Genomic DNA, 15656 nt, shown 5'->3' on the forward strand with positions numbered 1-15656 from the left:
GGAACTGAACAATGAGATCACTTGGATTCGGGAAGGGGAACATCACACACCAGGGCCTATCATGGGGAGAGGGGAGGGAGGAGGGATTGCGTTGGGAGTTATACCTGATGTAAATGACGAGTTGATGGGTGCTGAGGAGTTGATGGGTGCAGCACAGCAACATGGCACAAGTATACATATGTAACAAACTTGCACGTTATGCACATGTACCCTAGAACTTAAAGTATATTAAAAAAAAAAAAAACCCACAGAGTTGCTCTTTATGCAATATCTTGCTATTTCCTAGTGCCTGAAGCATGCTAAAAGTCTCTAATCTTGGAAACAAACAAACAAAACTGCTAATTTTTATATGTTGATTTTGTATCCTGCAACTTTACTGAATTTGTTAAACAAGTCTGTTAGCTTTTTGATAGAATCTATGGGTCTATATAAATATGACATTATATAAGGAAAGAGAGACAATTTGACTTCTTTTCTGATTTGGATTTTTTTTCTTTTTTTTTAATAATTTCAATTTTTATTATAAATTATAGGGTACACATGCAGGTTTATTACATAGGCAAATTGCATGATGCTGAAGCTTGGAGTCCCAGTGATTTCATCTCCCAGAAAGTAAGCATAGTACCCAACAGATAGTTCTTCAGTCTACACTCCTGTCCCACCCTCCACTGTCTAGTGGTCCCCAGTGTCTATTGTTGCTATCTTTACATTCGTGTGTATTCAATGTTTAGCTCCTACTTATAAGTGAGAACATGCAGTATTTGGTTTGCTGTTCTTATGTTAATTCACTTAGGATAATGGTCTCCAACTCCATCCATGTTACTGCAAAGGACATGATTTCATTCTTTTTAAAGGACAGGATTTCATTCTTTTTATGGCTGTGCAATATTCCATGGTGTATATGTACCACATTTTCTTTATCCAATCTACCTTTGATGGGTACCTGAGTTGATTCCATTTCTTTGTTATAATGAATAGTAGTGCAATGAACATATAGGTGCTTGTGTCTTTTTGATAGAATGAATTATTTTTCTTTAGGTATATACCCAAGAAGTGAGATTGCTGGGTCAAATGGCAATCCTATTTCTTTTTTTTTTTTAAATTTATTTATTATTATTATACTTTAAGTTGTAGGGTACATGTGCATAACGTGCAGGTTTGTTACATATGTATACTTGTGCCATGTTGGTGTGCTGCACCCATCAACTCGTCATTTACATCAGGTATAACTCCCAATGAAATCCCTCCCCCCTCCCCCCTCCCCATGATAGGCCCCTGTGTGTGATGTTCCCCTTCCTGAGTCCAAGTGATCTCATTGTTCAGTTCCCACCTATGAGTGAGAACATGCGGTGTTTGGTTTTCTGTTCTTGTGATAGTTTGCTAAGAATGATGGTTTCCAGCAGCATGCTCATCATCACTGGCCATCAGAGAAATGCAAATCAAAACCACAATGAGATACCATCTCACACCAGTTAGAATGGCGATCATTAAAAAGTCAGGAAACAACAGGTGCTGGAGAGGATGTGGAGAAATAGGAACAATTTTACACTGTTGGTGGGATTGTAAACTAGTTCAACCATTATGGAAAACAGTATGGCGATTCCTCAAGGATCTAGAACTAGATGTACCATACGACCCAGCCATCCTATTACTGGGTATATACCCAAAGGATTATAAATTATGCTGCTATAAAGACACATGCACACGTATGTTTATCGCAGCACTATTCACAATAGCAAAGACTTGGAATCAACCCAAATGTCCATCAGTGACAGATTGGATTAAGAAAATGTGGCACATATACACCATGGAATACTATGCAGCCATCAAAAAGGATGAGTTTGTGTCCTTTGTAGGGACATGGATGCAGCTGGATTTTTTTTTCTTTTTTTCTTATCTATTTCATCTGGCTAGGAATTACAACAATATGTTGTAGAGTAATGGTGAAAGTGGGCATCCTTGTCTGGTTCAAGTCCTTAGAGGAAAAGCTTTGAGGTTTATTTTTTCCCATTCTGTATGATGTTAGCTGTGCATTAGTCATACATGGCTTTTAATGTTGTGGGAAGTTTCTTCTATAACTAATTTGTTGAGAGTTTTTAAATAAACAATGTTGAATTATATAAAGTTCTTCTTATATTTAGATGATCCTATGTGTTTGCTCCTTACTTTTGTTGATGTGATATGTCACATTTGTAGATTTACATATGTTGAACTATCCTTGTACCCCTGGAATAAATACCACTTAATTATCTTAATTAATCATAATTAATTAATCATAATTGTCTTTTTTGATGTTGTTGGATTTTATTTGCTAGTGTTTTGATGAGAATTTTTGCAACTTTTGACGTGCATTGTCTTTTTTGATGTGTTGTTGGATTTTATTAGCTAGTGTTTTGATGAGAATTTTTGCAACTTTGTTTATCAGGAATAACGGACTGTAGTTTTCTTGTGGTGTCTTTGTTTAGTTCTGATATTACGGTAATGCTGGCATTGTAAAATGAGTGAAGGGGAATTTCCTTCTCTTCAATTTTTTGAATAGTTTGAGGATAGTCAGCACTAGCTTTTCTTAAGTGATGATGGAATTCAGCAGTAAAGCTGTCCATTCCTAGATTTTTCTTTGTTGAAAGACATTTCGTTATTTATTCAATCTCGTTACATGTTCTTGGTCTGTTTAGGTTTCCTATTTATTTTTAGATAAATCTTTGTATGTGACCTGTGTTCAGGAATTTTTGCATTTTATCTAACTTTTCAATTTGTTTATAATGGTATATACAGGTTTTTGTATTTATGTGGTATTATTCTAATGCCTAGTTTTTCATTAAAAATTTAATTCATTTAGGACTTTTTTTGTTTTTTCTAAGTTTAGCTACTGGTTTGTCAATTCTGCTTATTTTTCAAAAAAAAAAACCTTAAAATCTATTTCATTTCATTGATATTACTTTTTCCCTTTTTAAGATCTTTGATCATAATTATTTCTTTTCTTCTACTATTCTTTTTTTATTATTATTATACTTTAAGTTCTAGGGTACATATGCATAATGTGCAGGTTTGTTACATATGTATACTTGTGCCCTGTTGGTGTGCTGCACCCATCAACTCCTCAGCACCCATCAACTCGTCATTTACATCAGGTATAACTCCCAATGAAATCCCTCCCCCCACGCCCCCCTCCCCATGATAGGCCCTGGTGTGTGATGTTCCCCTTCCCAAGTCCAAATGATCTCATTGTTCAGTTCCCACCTATGAGTGAGAACATGCGGTGTTTGGTTTTCTGTTCTTGTGATAGTTTGCTAAGAATGATGGTTTCCAGCTGCATCCATGTCCCTACAAAGGACACAAACTCATCCTTTTTTATGGCTGCATAGTATTCCATGGTGTATATGTGCCACAGTTTCTTAATCCAGTCTGTCACTGATGGACATTTGGGTTGATTCCAAGTCTTTGCTATTGTGAATAGTGCCACAATAAACATACATGTGCATGTGTCTTTATAGCAACATGATTTATAATCCTTTGGGTATATACCCAGTAATGGGATGGCTGGGTCATATGGTACATCTAGTTCTAGATCCTTGAGGAATCGCCATACTGTTTTCCATAATGGTTGAACTAGTTTACAATCCCAGCAACAGTGTAAAAGTGTTCCTATTTCTCCACAGCCTCTCCAGCACCTGTTGTTTCCTGACATTTTAATGATCGCCATTCTAACTGGTGTGAGATGGTATCTCATTGTGGTTTTGATTTGCATTTCTCTGATGGCCAGTGATGATGAGCATTTTTTCATGTGTCTGTTGGCTGTATGAATGTCTTCTTTTGAGAAATGTCTGTTCATATCCTTTACCCACTTTTTGATGGGGCTGTTTGTTTTTTTCTTGTAAATTTGTTTGAGTTCTTTGTAGGTTCTGGATATTAGCCCTTTTTCAGATGAGTAGATTGCAAATCTTTTCTCCCATTCTGTAGGTTTCCTGTTCACTCTGATGGTAGTTTCTTTTGCTGTGCAGAAGCTCTTTAGTTTAATTAGATCCCATTTGTCAATTTTGGCTTTTGTTGCCGTTGCTTTTGGTGTTTTAGACATGAAATCCTTGCCCATGCCTATGTCCTGAATGGTATTACCTAGGTTTTCTTCTAGGGTTTTTATGGTATTAGGTCTAACATTTAAATCTCTAATCCATCTTGAATTAATTTTCATATAAGGAGTAAGGAAAGGATCCAGTTTCAGATTTCTACTTATGGTTAGCCAATTTTCCCAGCACCATTTATTAAATAGGGAATCCTTTCCCCATTTCTTGTTTTTCTCAGGATTATCAAAGATCAGATGGCTGTAGTTGTGTGGTATTATTTCTGAGGACTCTGTTCTGTTCTATTGGTCTATATCTCTGTTTTGGTACCAGTACCATGCTGTTTTGGTTACTGTAGCCTTGTAATATAGTTTGAAGTCAGGTATCGTGATGCCTCCAGCTTTGTTCTTTTGACTTAGGATCGTCTTGGAGATGCAGGCTCTTTTTTGGTTTCATATGAACTTTAAAGCAGTTTTTTCCAATTCTGTGAAGAAACTCATTGGTAGCTTGATGGGAATGGCATTGAATCTATAAATTACCTTGGGCAGTATGGCCAGTTTCATGATATTGATTCTTCCTATCCATGAGCAAGGTATGTTCTTCCATTTGTTTGTGTCCTCTTTTATTTCACTGAGCAGTGGTTTGTAGTTCTCCTTGAAGAGGTTCTTTACATCCCTTGTAAGTTGGATTCCTAGGTATTTTATTCTCTTTGGAGCAATTGTGAATGGAAGTTCATTCATGATTTGGCTCTCTGTTTGTCTGTTACTGGTGTATAAGAATGCTTGTGATTTTTGCACATTAATTTTGTATCCTGAGACTTTGCTGAAGTTTCTTATCAGCTTAAGGAGCTTTTGGGCTGAGATGATGGGATTTTCTAAATATACAATCATGTCATCTGCAAACAGGGACAATTTGACTTCTTCTTTTCCTAACTGAATACCCCTTATTTCTTTCTCTTGCCTGATTGCCTTAGCCAGAACTTCCAACACTATGTTGAATAAGAGTGGTGAGAGAGGGCATCCCTGTCTTGTGCCAGTTTTCAAAGGGAATGCTTCCACTTTTTGCCCATTCAGTATGATATTGGCTGTGCGTTTGCCCAAAATTGCTCTTATTATTTTGAGATATGTTCCATCAATACCGAATCTATTGAGAGTTTTTAGCAGAAGGGCTGTTGAATTTTGTCAAAGGCCTTTTCTGCATCCATTGAGATAATCATGTGGTTTTTGTCTTTGGTTCTGTTTATATTCTGGATTACGTTTATTGATTTACACATGTTGAAGCAGCCTTGCATCCCAGGGATGAAGCCCACTTGATCATGGTGGATAAGCTTTTTGATGTGCTGCTGGATCTGGTTTGCCAATATTTTATTGAGGATTTTTACATCGATGTTTATCAGGGATATTGGTCTAAAATTCTCTTTTTTGGTTGTGTCTCTGCCAGGCTTTGGTATCAGGAGGATGTTGGCCTCATAAAATGAGTTAGGGAGGATTCCCTCTTTTTCTATTGATTAGAATAGTTTCAGAAGGAATGATACCTGCTCCTCCTTGTACCTCTGGTAGAACTCAGCTGTGAATCCATCTGGTCCTGGACTTTTTTTGGTTGGTAGGCTATTAATTATTGCCTCAATTTCAGAGCCTGCTATTGTTCTATTCAGGGATTCAGCTTCTTCCTGGTTTAGTCTTGGGAGATTGTTAGTGTCCAGGAAATTATTCGTTTCTTCTAGATTTTCTTGTTTATTTGCATAGAGGTGTTTATAGTATTCTGTGATGGTAGTTTGTATTTCTCTGGGGTAGGTGGTGATATCCCCTTTATCATTTTTTATGGCGTCTATTTGATTCTTCTCTCTTTTCTTCTTGCTAGCGGTCTGTCAATTTTGTTGATCTTTTCCAAAAACCAACTCCTGGATTCATTGATTTTTTGGAGGGTTTTTTGTGTCTCTATCTCCTTCAGTTCTGCCCTGATCTTAGATATTTCTTGCCTTCTGCTAACTTTTGAATGTGTTTGCTCTTGCTTCTCTAGTTCTTTTAATTGTGATGTTAGAGCGTCAATTTTAGAACTTTCCAGCTTTCTCTTGTGGGCATTTAGTGCTATAAATTTCCCTCTACAAACTGCTTTAAATGTGTCCCAGAGATTCTGGTATGTTGTATCTTTGTTCTCCTTGGTTTCAAAGAACATCTTTATTTCTGCGGTCATTTCGTTATGTACCTGGTAGTCACTCAGGGGCAGGTTATTCAGTTTCCATGTAGTTGCGTGGTTTTGATTGAGTTTCTTAGTCCTGCGTTCTAGTTTGATTGCACTGTGGTCTGAGAGACAGTTTATTATAATTTCTGTTCTTGTACATTTTCTGAGGAGTGCTTTACTTCCAACTATGTGGTCAATTTTGGAATAAGTGTGATGTGGTCCTGAGAAGAATGTATATTCTGTTGATTTGGGGTGGAGAGTTCTATAGATGTCGATTAGGTCTGCTTGCTGCAGAGGTGAGTTCAATTCCTGGATATTCTTGTTAACTTTCTGTCTCGTTGATCTGTCTAATGTTGACAGTGGGGTGTTAAAGTCTCCCATTATTATTGTATGGGAGTCTAAGTCTCTTTGTAAGTCTCTAAGGACTTGCTTTATGAATCTGGGTGCTCCTCTTCTACTGTTCTTGAATTGTGCTTGCTTAATATTTTTAGTGTCAAAAACTATTTTATTAAGTTGGTGCAAAAGTAATTGCAGTTTTCTTGCCATTATATTTTATTTATTTTTTTAAGTTTCAGGATACATATGCAGGATGTGCAGGTTTGTTACAATAGGTAAATGTTTTTCATGGTAATTTACTGCACCGAACAACCCTTCACTTAGGTATTAAGCCTGGCATATTTTAGCTCTTTTCCCGAAGGATCTTCCCCCTCTGCATTCCCAACAAGGCCAAGTGTGCGTTATTCCCCTCCCTGAGGATAATGACTTCCAGCTTCATCCATGTCCCTGCAAATGACATGGTCTCATTCCTTTTTATGGCTACGTCCTATTCCATGGTGTATATGTACCACATTTTCTTTGTCCAGTCTATCATTGATGGGCATGTGGGTTGAACCCAAGTCTTTGCTACTGTGAATAGTGCTGCAATGAACATATGTGTGCATGTATCTTTATAATAGAAAAAAAAATGTTCAATTGGGTATAGACCCAGTAATGGGATTGCTGGGTCCAGTGGTATTTCTGGTTCTAAATCTTTGAGAATTCACCACACTGTCTTCCACAGTGGTTGAACTAGTTTACATTCCTTCCAACAGTATAAAATTGTTCCTATTTCTCCACAACCTTGCCAGCATCTGTTCTTTCTTGACCTGTTAATAACCACCATTCTGACTGGCATGAGATGGTATCTCACTGTAGTTTTGATTTGCATTTCTCTAATGATCAGTGATGTTGAGCTTTTTTTATGTTTGTTGGCTGCACATATGTCTTCTTTTGAAAAGTGTCTGTTCATTTCCTTTGCCCACTTTTTAATGTGCTTTTTTTTTCTTGTAAATTTGCTTAAGTTCCTGGTAGATTCTGGATATTAGATCATTGTCAGATAGATAGATTGCAACAATTTTCTCCCATTCCGTAGGTTGTCTGTTCACTCCGATGATAGTTTATTTTGCTGTGCAGATCTTTAGTTTAGTTAGATCCCAGTTGTCAATTTTGACTTTTGTTGCAATTGCTTTTGGTGATGTCATCATAAAATCTTTGCCCATGCCTATGTCCTGAATGGTATTTCCTAGATTTTCTCCTAGGGTTTTTGTAGTTTTGAGTTTTACATTTAAGTCTTTAATTCATCTTGAGTTAATTTTTGTGTGAGATATAAGAAAGGGGTCCAGTTTCAATTTTCTGTATATGAATAGCCTGTTCTCCCAGAATTGGTTATTAAATAGGGAATCCTTTTCCCATTGCTTTTTATTTATTTATTTTTTTGGTCAGGTTTGTCAAAGGTGCAATGGTTGTAGATGTGTGGTTTTATTTCTGAGTTTTCTATTTTGTTCCATTGCTGTTTGTGCCTGTTTTTGTACCAGTATCATGCTGTTTTGGTTAGTGTAGCCCTGTAGTTTAGTTTGAAGTTGGGTAGCGCAATGCATCTAGCTTTTTCCTTTTTGCTTAGGATTGTCCTGCTTGCTGTTATTTTTAATGGCAAAAATCGCAATTACTTTTGCATCAACATAATGCTTTATTTGTACTGTTGTTTCATGATAGAGTTTTTTTGCTTTATTTTCTTATATAATTATTCATTTGTTTACTTTGGATTCAGGAATACACATGCAAATTTGTTACTTGGACATATTGCACGATGGTAAGATTTGAGCTCCTATTAGACCCATCATGCAGATATTGAACATATTACCCAATAGGCAAATTTTCAATGCTTGCCTATTTCTTCCTTTTCCCCTTTTGGAGTCCTCAGTGTATATTATTCCCATCTCTCTGTAATGTTCTCTTTAGCTCATCCATGTTGACATTAATGACAGGATGTCTTTCTTCTCAATGGCTGAATAGTATTCCATTACATATATGTAGCACGTTTTATTTATCCATTCATTTGTTGTTGAACACTTAGGTTGATTTTACATGTTGGTTATTGTGAATAGTGTTGTAATAAACATGAAATTGCAGATATCTCTTTAATACACTCATTTCCTTTCCTTTGAATAGTTACCCAGTAGTAAGAGTAGTGTGGTTGCTGCATCATATGGTAGATTTAGTTATAGTTTTTTGAGCAATCTTAATATTGTGTTTCATAATAATGGCACTAACACTTATGTTCCCACTAATAGTGTATAAAAGTTCCTCTTTCTCCACAACCTCATCAGCATTTATTATTTTGTCTTTTTAATAATATTCATTCTAAAGGAGTAGTATATTTCATTGTGGTTTTTACTTTCTTGCTCTTCATTATTAGGGATGTTAAGCATTTTTTTCATATACATGTTGGCAATTTGTAAGTATTTATTTTGATTTTTGTATATAGTGAAATTGGGGCCTAGATTTATTCTACTGCATATAAATACTCACTTTATCTAGCACCATTTATTGAAGAGACTGTTCTTTCCTCAATTTACATTTTAGGTGCTTTTGCCAAAAATGAGTTGCCAATGAATTCATTGATTTATATCTGAGTTCTCTATTCTTTTCCATTGTTTTATGTATCTGATTTTATGCCAGGTCCATTGTGTTTTCGTTACTATAGCTTTGTGGTATATTTTGATGTCAGGTAGTGTAGTGCCTGTAGCTTTTTATCCCTCAGTATTGTTTTGGCCTTTTGTAGTATTTTGTGGTGCCATAACAATTTTACTTTTTTTTTTTTCTGTTTCTGTGAAGAATTTTTTTGGTATTTGCATTAAATCTGTGGATCATTTTTGGTATATACTCATTTTCATAATACTAATTCTTCCAATCAATCATCATGAAATTCCCTTTTACTATTTTTTCTTAAATTACTTTCATCAGTGTTTTATAGTAGTTATTGCAAAGTTTTCTCACCTCTTTGGTTAAATTTATTTCTTGATATATTCATTTGTTGTTGTTATTATAAATGCGTTTGCTTTCTTTATTGCTTTTTTCTACTAGTTTATTGTTACTGTATAGAAATGTTATAGATTTTTATATGTTGATTTCATATCTTGTGATTTCACCTAATTTGTTAATTAGTTTTACGTGTTGTGTTATGGTACTTTTAGGGTTTTTTTTTTTTACATTTGATATTATGTCATCTGCCAACAAGGACAATTTGAATTCCCTCTTTCCAATTTGAATGCTTTTTATTCATTTCTGTTGCCTAATTGCTCTGTGTAGGACTTCAAATATTTTTGTTTAATAAAGGCGTAAAAGCGGATATTTTTGTGTTCTTCCTGATATTAGAGGAAAGCTTTCAGCTTTGCCTCACACAGTATGTTGTTAGATGTCTGCTTGTGAAAATTTGTCCTGTATCGTATTGAGGTGGCCTTCCTTCTATACCTACTTTATTTTTTATCTGAAGAATGCCGCATGTTATCAAATACTTCCTCTTTGTCTATTGAGGTGATTATATAATGTGTGTTCTACATTCTGCTTATGTGATGTATCACATTTATTGATTTGTGTATGTTAAACCATCTTTTCACCTCTGGGATAAACTCACCTGATTATTGTGAATGATCTTTTTAATGTGCTTCTCAATTCAGTTGTCGAAGACTTTTGCATCTATATTCAACAGGGACATTAGACTACAGTTTTCATTGTTGTGTTCTTTCTGGCTTTGGTATCAGTATAATGCTGGTCTCATAGAATTAGTTTGGGTGAATTTCCTCCTTATTTAATTTTTTAAAGAATTTTGAGAAAAGTTAATACTGTTTTCCTTAAAATGATTGGCAGGATTCACTAGTGAAACTGTCAGTTCCTGGACTTTTCTTTAACGGGAGATTTTTTTCTTATTATGTTAATCTCCTCACTCATAATTGTATGCTCAGGCTTTCTATTTTTCCTTGGTTCAATCTTGATAGCTTTTTGTGTCCAGAAATTTATTTTTTCTGGTTTTCTAATTTGTTCTCTTAATTTATCTCAGATTATTCTAATGAGGATATTCTTGTATTCTCTTACAGTTGTTTGTAATAGACTCTAATGATCTTTTTTATTTTATTTTTTTTGATGGAGTCTCGCTCTGTCACCCAGGCTGGAGTGCAGTGGTGAGATCTTGGCTCACTGCAAGCTCCACCTCCTGGGTTCACGCCATTCTCCTCCCTCAGCCTCCCAAGTAGCTGGGACTACAGGCACCCACCACCATTCCTGGCTAATCGGTTTTTTTTTGTTTGTTTGTTTGTTTTGTATTTTTTGGTAGAGACGTGATTTCACCATGTTAGCCATGATGGTCTCGATCTCCTGACCTCATGATCCACCCGCCTTGGCCTCCCAAAGTGCTGGGATTACAGGCATGAGCCACCACACCCGACATCGAATGATCCTTTTAATTTTTGTGGTATCAAGTGTAAGGTCTTCTTTTTCTATTTCTGATTTTATTTATTTCCTGATTAGTCTAGTTTATGCTTTGTCAATTTTGTTTTATTTTTTTAAAAAACAGCTTTTTGTTTCATTGATTTTGTTATTGCTATTTCAGTGTCAATTTTGTTTATTTTTGTCTATTTTAAAATTTTTATTTTCTTGACCAAGAAGCAGCTTCTCCACTCCTTCTGGAATCTCCACCTGGTTTAGCCACTTGCCTCCACTCCTGCCTCCACCATGTTCATCAGGGTGAACCAGAAGTCCTACAAGGTGTCCACCTCTGACCCCTAGGTCTTCAGCAGCTGCTCCTACTCAGTTGGGTTTGGTGCCCACATCAGCTCCTTTAGCTTCTCCGGAGTGGGCAGCAGCAGCTTCCAGGGTGGCCTGGGCAGAGGCTATGGTGGGGCCAGCAGCATGGAAGGCATCACCACCATAATGGTCAACCAGAGCCTGCTGAGTCCCATTAACCTGGAGATGGACCCCAACATCCAGGCTATGTGCACCCAGGAGACGGAGCAGATCAAGACCGTCAACAAGTTTGCCTCTTTCATCGACAAGGTGCAGTTCCTGGAGCAGCAGAACAGGATGCTGGAGAACAAGTGGAGTCTCCTGCAACAGCAGAAGATGACTCAGAGCAACCTAGACAACATGTTCGAGAGCTACATCAACAACCTTAGGTGACAGCTGAAGACTCTGGGCCAGAAGAAGCTGTAGTTGGAGGTAGAGCTTGGCAACATGCAGGAGCTTGTGGAGGACTTCAAGAACAAATATGAGGATGAGATCGATAAGCATACAGAGATGGAGAATGAATTTGTCCTCATCAAGAAGGATGTGGATGAAGCTTACATGAGCAAGGTAGAGCTGGAGTCTCACCTGGAAGGGCTGACTGATGAGATCAACTTCCTCAGGAAGCTGTATGAACAGGAGATCAGGCAGCTGCAGTCCCAGATCATGGACATGCCTGTGGTGCTGTCCATGGACAACAGCTACTCCCTGGACATGGACAGCATCATTACTGAGGTCAAGGTGCAGTACGAGGAGATCACTAACCACAGCTGGGCTGAGGCTGAGAGAATGTACCAGATCAAGTATGAGGAACTGCAGACACTGGCTGGGGAGCATGAGGATGACCTACGTAGTACAAAGACTGAGATCTCCACCATAAACCGGAACATCAGCTGGCTCCAGGCTGAGATTGAGGGCCTCAAAGGCCAGAGGGCTTCTCTGGAGGCCACCATAGCAGATGCGGAACAGCGTGGGGAGCTGGCCATTAAGGATGCCAAGGCCAAGCTATCCGAGCTGGAGGCCGCCCTGCAGCAGGCCAAGCAGGACACAGTGCTGCAGCTGCGTGAGTACCAGGAGTTGATGAACTTCAAACTGGCCCAGGACATCGATATTGCCACCTACAGGAAGCTGCTGGAGGGCGAGGGGAGCCGGCTGGAGTCTGGGATGCAGAACATGAGTATCCATATGAAGACCACCAGTGGCTATGCAGGTGGTCTAAGCTTCGCCTATAGGGGCCTCACAAGCCCAGCCTCAGCTACAGCCTGGGCTCCAACTTTGGCTCTGGTGCTGGCTCCAGCTCCTTCAGCCACATCAGCTCCACCAAGGCCGTGATTGCGAAGATTGAGACCCGGGATGGGAAGCTGGTGTCCGAGTCCTCTGACGTCCTGCCCAAGTGAACAGCAGCGGCAGCCACTCCCAGCCTGCCCCTCCTGCCGCTGCCCTAGAACTTGGAGGCAGGCTGCTGTGCAGGGAAGCACAGGGAACACGAGACCCACCTGAGCCTCAACCCTAGCATTCAGCCCACCCGCGGGGGAGGTTGCTGCCTGGGGACCCCCCTTGCCTATGCCTCAAGCTACAAAACAATTCAATGGCTTGCTTGCTTGCTTGCTTGCTTGCTTTCTTTCTTTCTTTCTTTCTTTCTTTCTTTCTTTCTTTCTTTCTTTCTTTCTTTCTTTCTTTCTCTTTCTTTCTTACTTTCTTTCTCTTTCTTTCTTTCTTTCTTTCCTTCTTTCTTTTTTCTTTCTTCCTTCTTTCTCTCTTTCTTCTTTTTCTTTTTTCTATTTTTCTTTTTTTTTCCTCATTTTTACATTAACTAATTTAATTTATCCAGTAGCCCTATAAAGATGATAGAATGTAATCTCCATTTCTCCAATGAAGACGGGAGAGCCTGGATAATTAGGCAAGAACACACAACTAGAAGACGGAAGAGCCAAGATTCAACTCAGCGGCCACATAGGACACCATGAGGCCATTCTGTCTCTCAGTAAAGGATGACAGTATATGACCCGGATTTTTTTTTTTTTTTTTTCTCTGAAGTAACACAGATTAGCTTTCATCATGAACATGTATAACTGGTGCTTGGGCTTTTCAGAAATCCTAATTACAAATATCTGTATTCTTATTGTGTTTATTATTCAAAGTGTCAAACATCTAACATCTAGGTAGGTGAGTTATTAGTTATATATTACATTGCTGTTATGTAGGTGAGTTATTTAGAGATTTTTGCTAAGCACCTCAGCCTTTAGAGAATTTTGCTAAGCACTTTGACTTTTTTTGGCTAAATTTTTTTATAATATAAAAATTTCCTTTTTTAAAATAAAGAGTCGGCTGAGCGCGGTGGCTCACTCCTGTAATCCCAGAACTTTGGGAGGCCGAGGAAGGTGGATCACGAGGTCGGGAGATCAAGACCATCCTGGCTAACATGGTGAAACCCTATCTCTACTAAAAATATAAAAAATTGGCCGGGCACGGTGGCGAGCACCTGTAGTCCCAGCTACTGGGGAGGCTGAGGCAGGAGAATGGAGTCAACCCAGGAGGAGGAGCTTGCAGTGAGCTGAGATCGCGCCACTGCACACCAGCCTGGGTGATAGAGTGAGACTGTGTCTCAGAAAAATAAATAAAATAAAATAAAATAAAATAAAATGTTATGGTTCTTGAGTCATTTGTTGTGATTATACTATTAATCTAGCATGTTGTGTTTATGTGAAAAAATATTTAACCGAACAATGTATTAGGTAAAATTTATTTTCTCAGGGATAGTGGTTTTTAAAATTTTTATTGACATTAGCATATTTTGGGTTGCAAACAGAATGATACTTATCGTTGTTAAAAGCCCACAATTCTGATATAAGCCCAAACGATTATTGTACATTAGAGTAGAAATGAGAGGGTGGGATGATTTGTACATAAAACACTAATGATATACAATTATTCACTCACAACAGGCATGCTTTGTCTTTCTGTATATTCATTCATCATCAAGAATTATCTGTATCAGCACAGCACTTCAGACTTTTAGTACTCAAGTAATTTATGATGCTTAGAATTACATGCATTGGCAGACTATTTTTATAACTTTTAAACAGATGGTTTTATATCAGAGATTTTTATAAAGACAGGGAACAAATAGAAGTAAGGTTTTCATGGCCAAATTGTCTTTTGCTGTATGAATTTCTGCCAATTCAAACATATTGAATGTATTTCTCTCTGAAATTATATTTCACAACTTGTAAATGTGTGTATGTCAATTTATTTATTTTTTTCAAATGAAACAATAATTTTATTTTTTATCTTTTTAATTTTTGTCAAATTTAAACATTCATATGGTTTAAATTTTCAAAAATATTTGTAGGACTTACAATGATAAACGTCAGTCTCCCATTTCACTCCTCTTACCACCTGATTCTCCCTTTTCAGATGTAATCACTTTTCATGCATTTAACTTTTTTTTACTGACAGGTCTCTTTTTTTTTTTTTGAAGTTCTAACTATTTTATTTATTTATTTTTTATTATTATTATACTTTAAGTTCTAGGGTACATGTGCATAACGTGCAGGTTTGTTACAATGTATACTTGTGCCATGTTGGTGTGCTGCACCCATCAACTCCTCAGCACCCATCAACTCGTCATTTACATCAGGTATAACTCCCAATGCAATCCCTCCCCCCTCCCCCCTCCCCATGATAGGCCCCGGTGTGTGATGTTCTCCTTCCTGAGTCCAAGTGATCTCATTGTTCAGTTCCCACCTATGAGTGAGAACATGCGGTGTTTGGTTTTCTGTTCTTGGGATAGTTTGCTAAGAATGATGGTTTCCAGCTGCATCCATATCCCTACAAAGAACACAAACTCATCCTTTTTTATGGCTGCATAGTATTCCATGGTGTATATGTGCCACAGTTTCTTAATCCAGTCTGTCACTGATGGACATTGGGGTTGATTCCAAGTCTTTGCTATTGTGAATAGTGCCACAATAAACATACGTGTGCATGTGTCTTTATAGCAGCATGATTTATAATCCTTTGGGTATATCCCCAGTAATGGGATGGCTGGGTCATATGGTACATCTAGTTCTAGATCCCTGAGGAATCGCGATACTGTTTTCCGTAATGGTTGAACTAGTTTACAATCCCACCAACAGTGTAAAAGTGTTCCTATTTCTCCACAGCCTCTCCAGCACCTGTTGTTTCCTGACTTTTGAATGATCGCCATTCTAACTGGTGTGAGATGGTATCTCATTGTGGTTTTGATTTGCATTTCTCTGATGGCCAGTGATGATGAGCATTTTTTCATGTGTCTGTTGGCTGTATGAATGTCTTCTTTTG

The 15656-nt window shown here is 37.7% G+C and overlaps 1 pseudogene; it reads left to right on the forward strand.

Annotated features, from left to right (window-relative positions):
• The first annotated feature begins 11285 nt into the window (after positions 1 to 11285).
• On the forward strand, positions 11286 to 12817 carry LOC102126766 (keratin, type II cytoskeletal 8 pseudogene; annotated as a pseudogene).
• Positions 12818 to 15656: the final 2839 nt, after the last annotated feature.

The sequence above is a fragment of the Macaca fascicularis genome, chromosome X (assembly GCF_037993035.2).
Source record: "Macaca fascicularis isolate 582-1 chromosome X, T2T-MFA8v1.1".
Taxonomy (NCBI): Eukaryota; Metazoa; Chordata; class Mammalia; order Primates; family Cercopithecidae; genus Macaca; species Macaca fascicularis.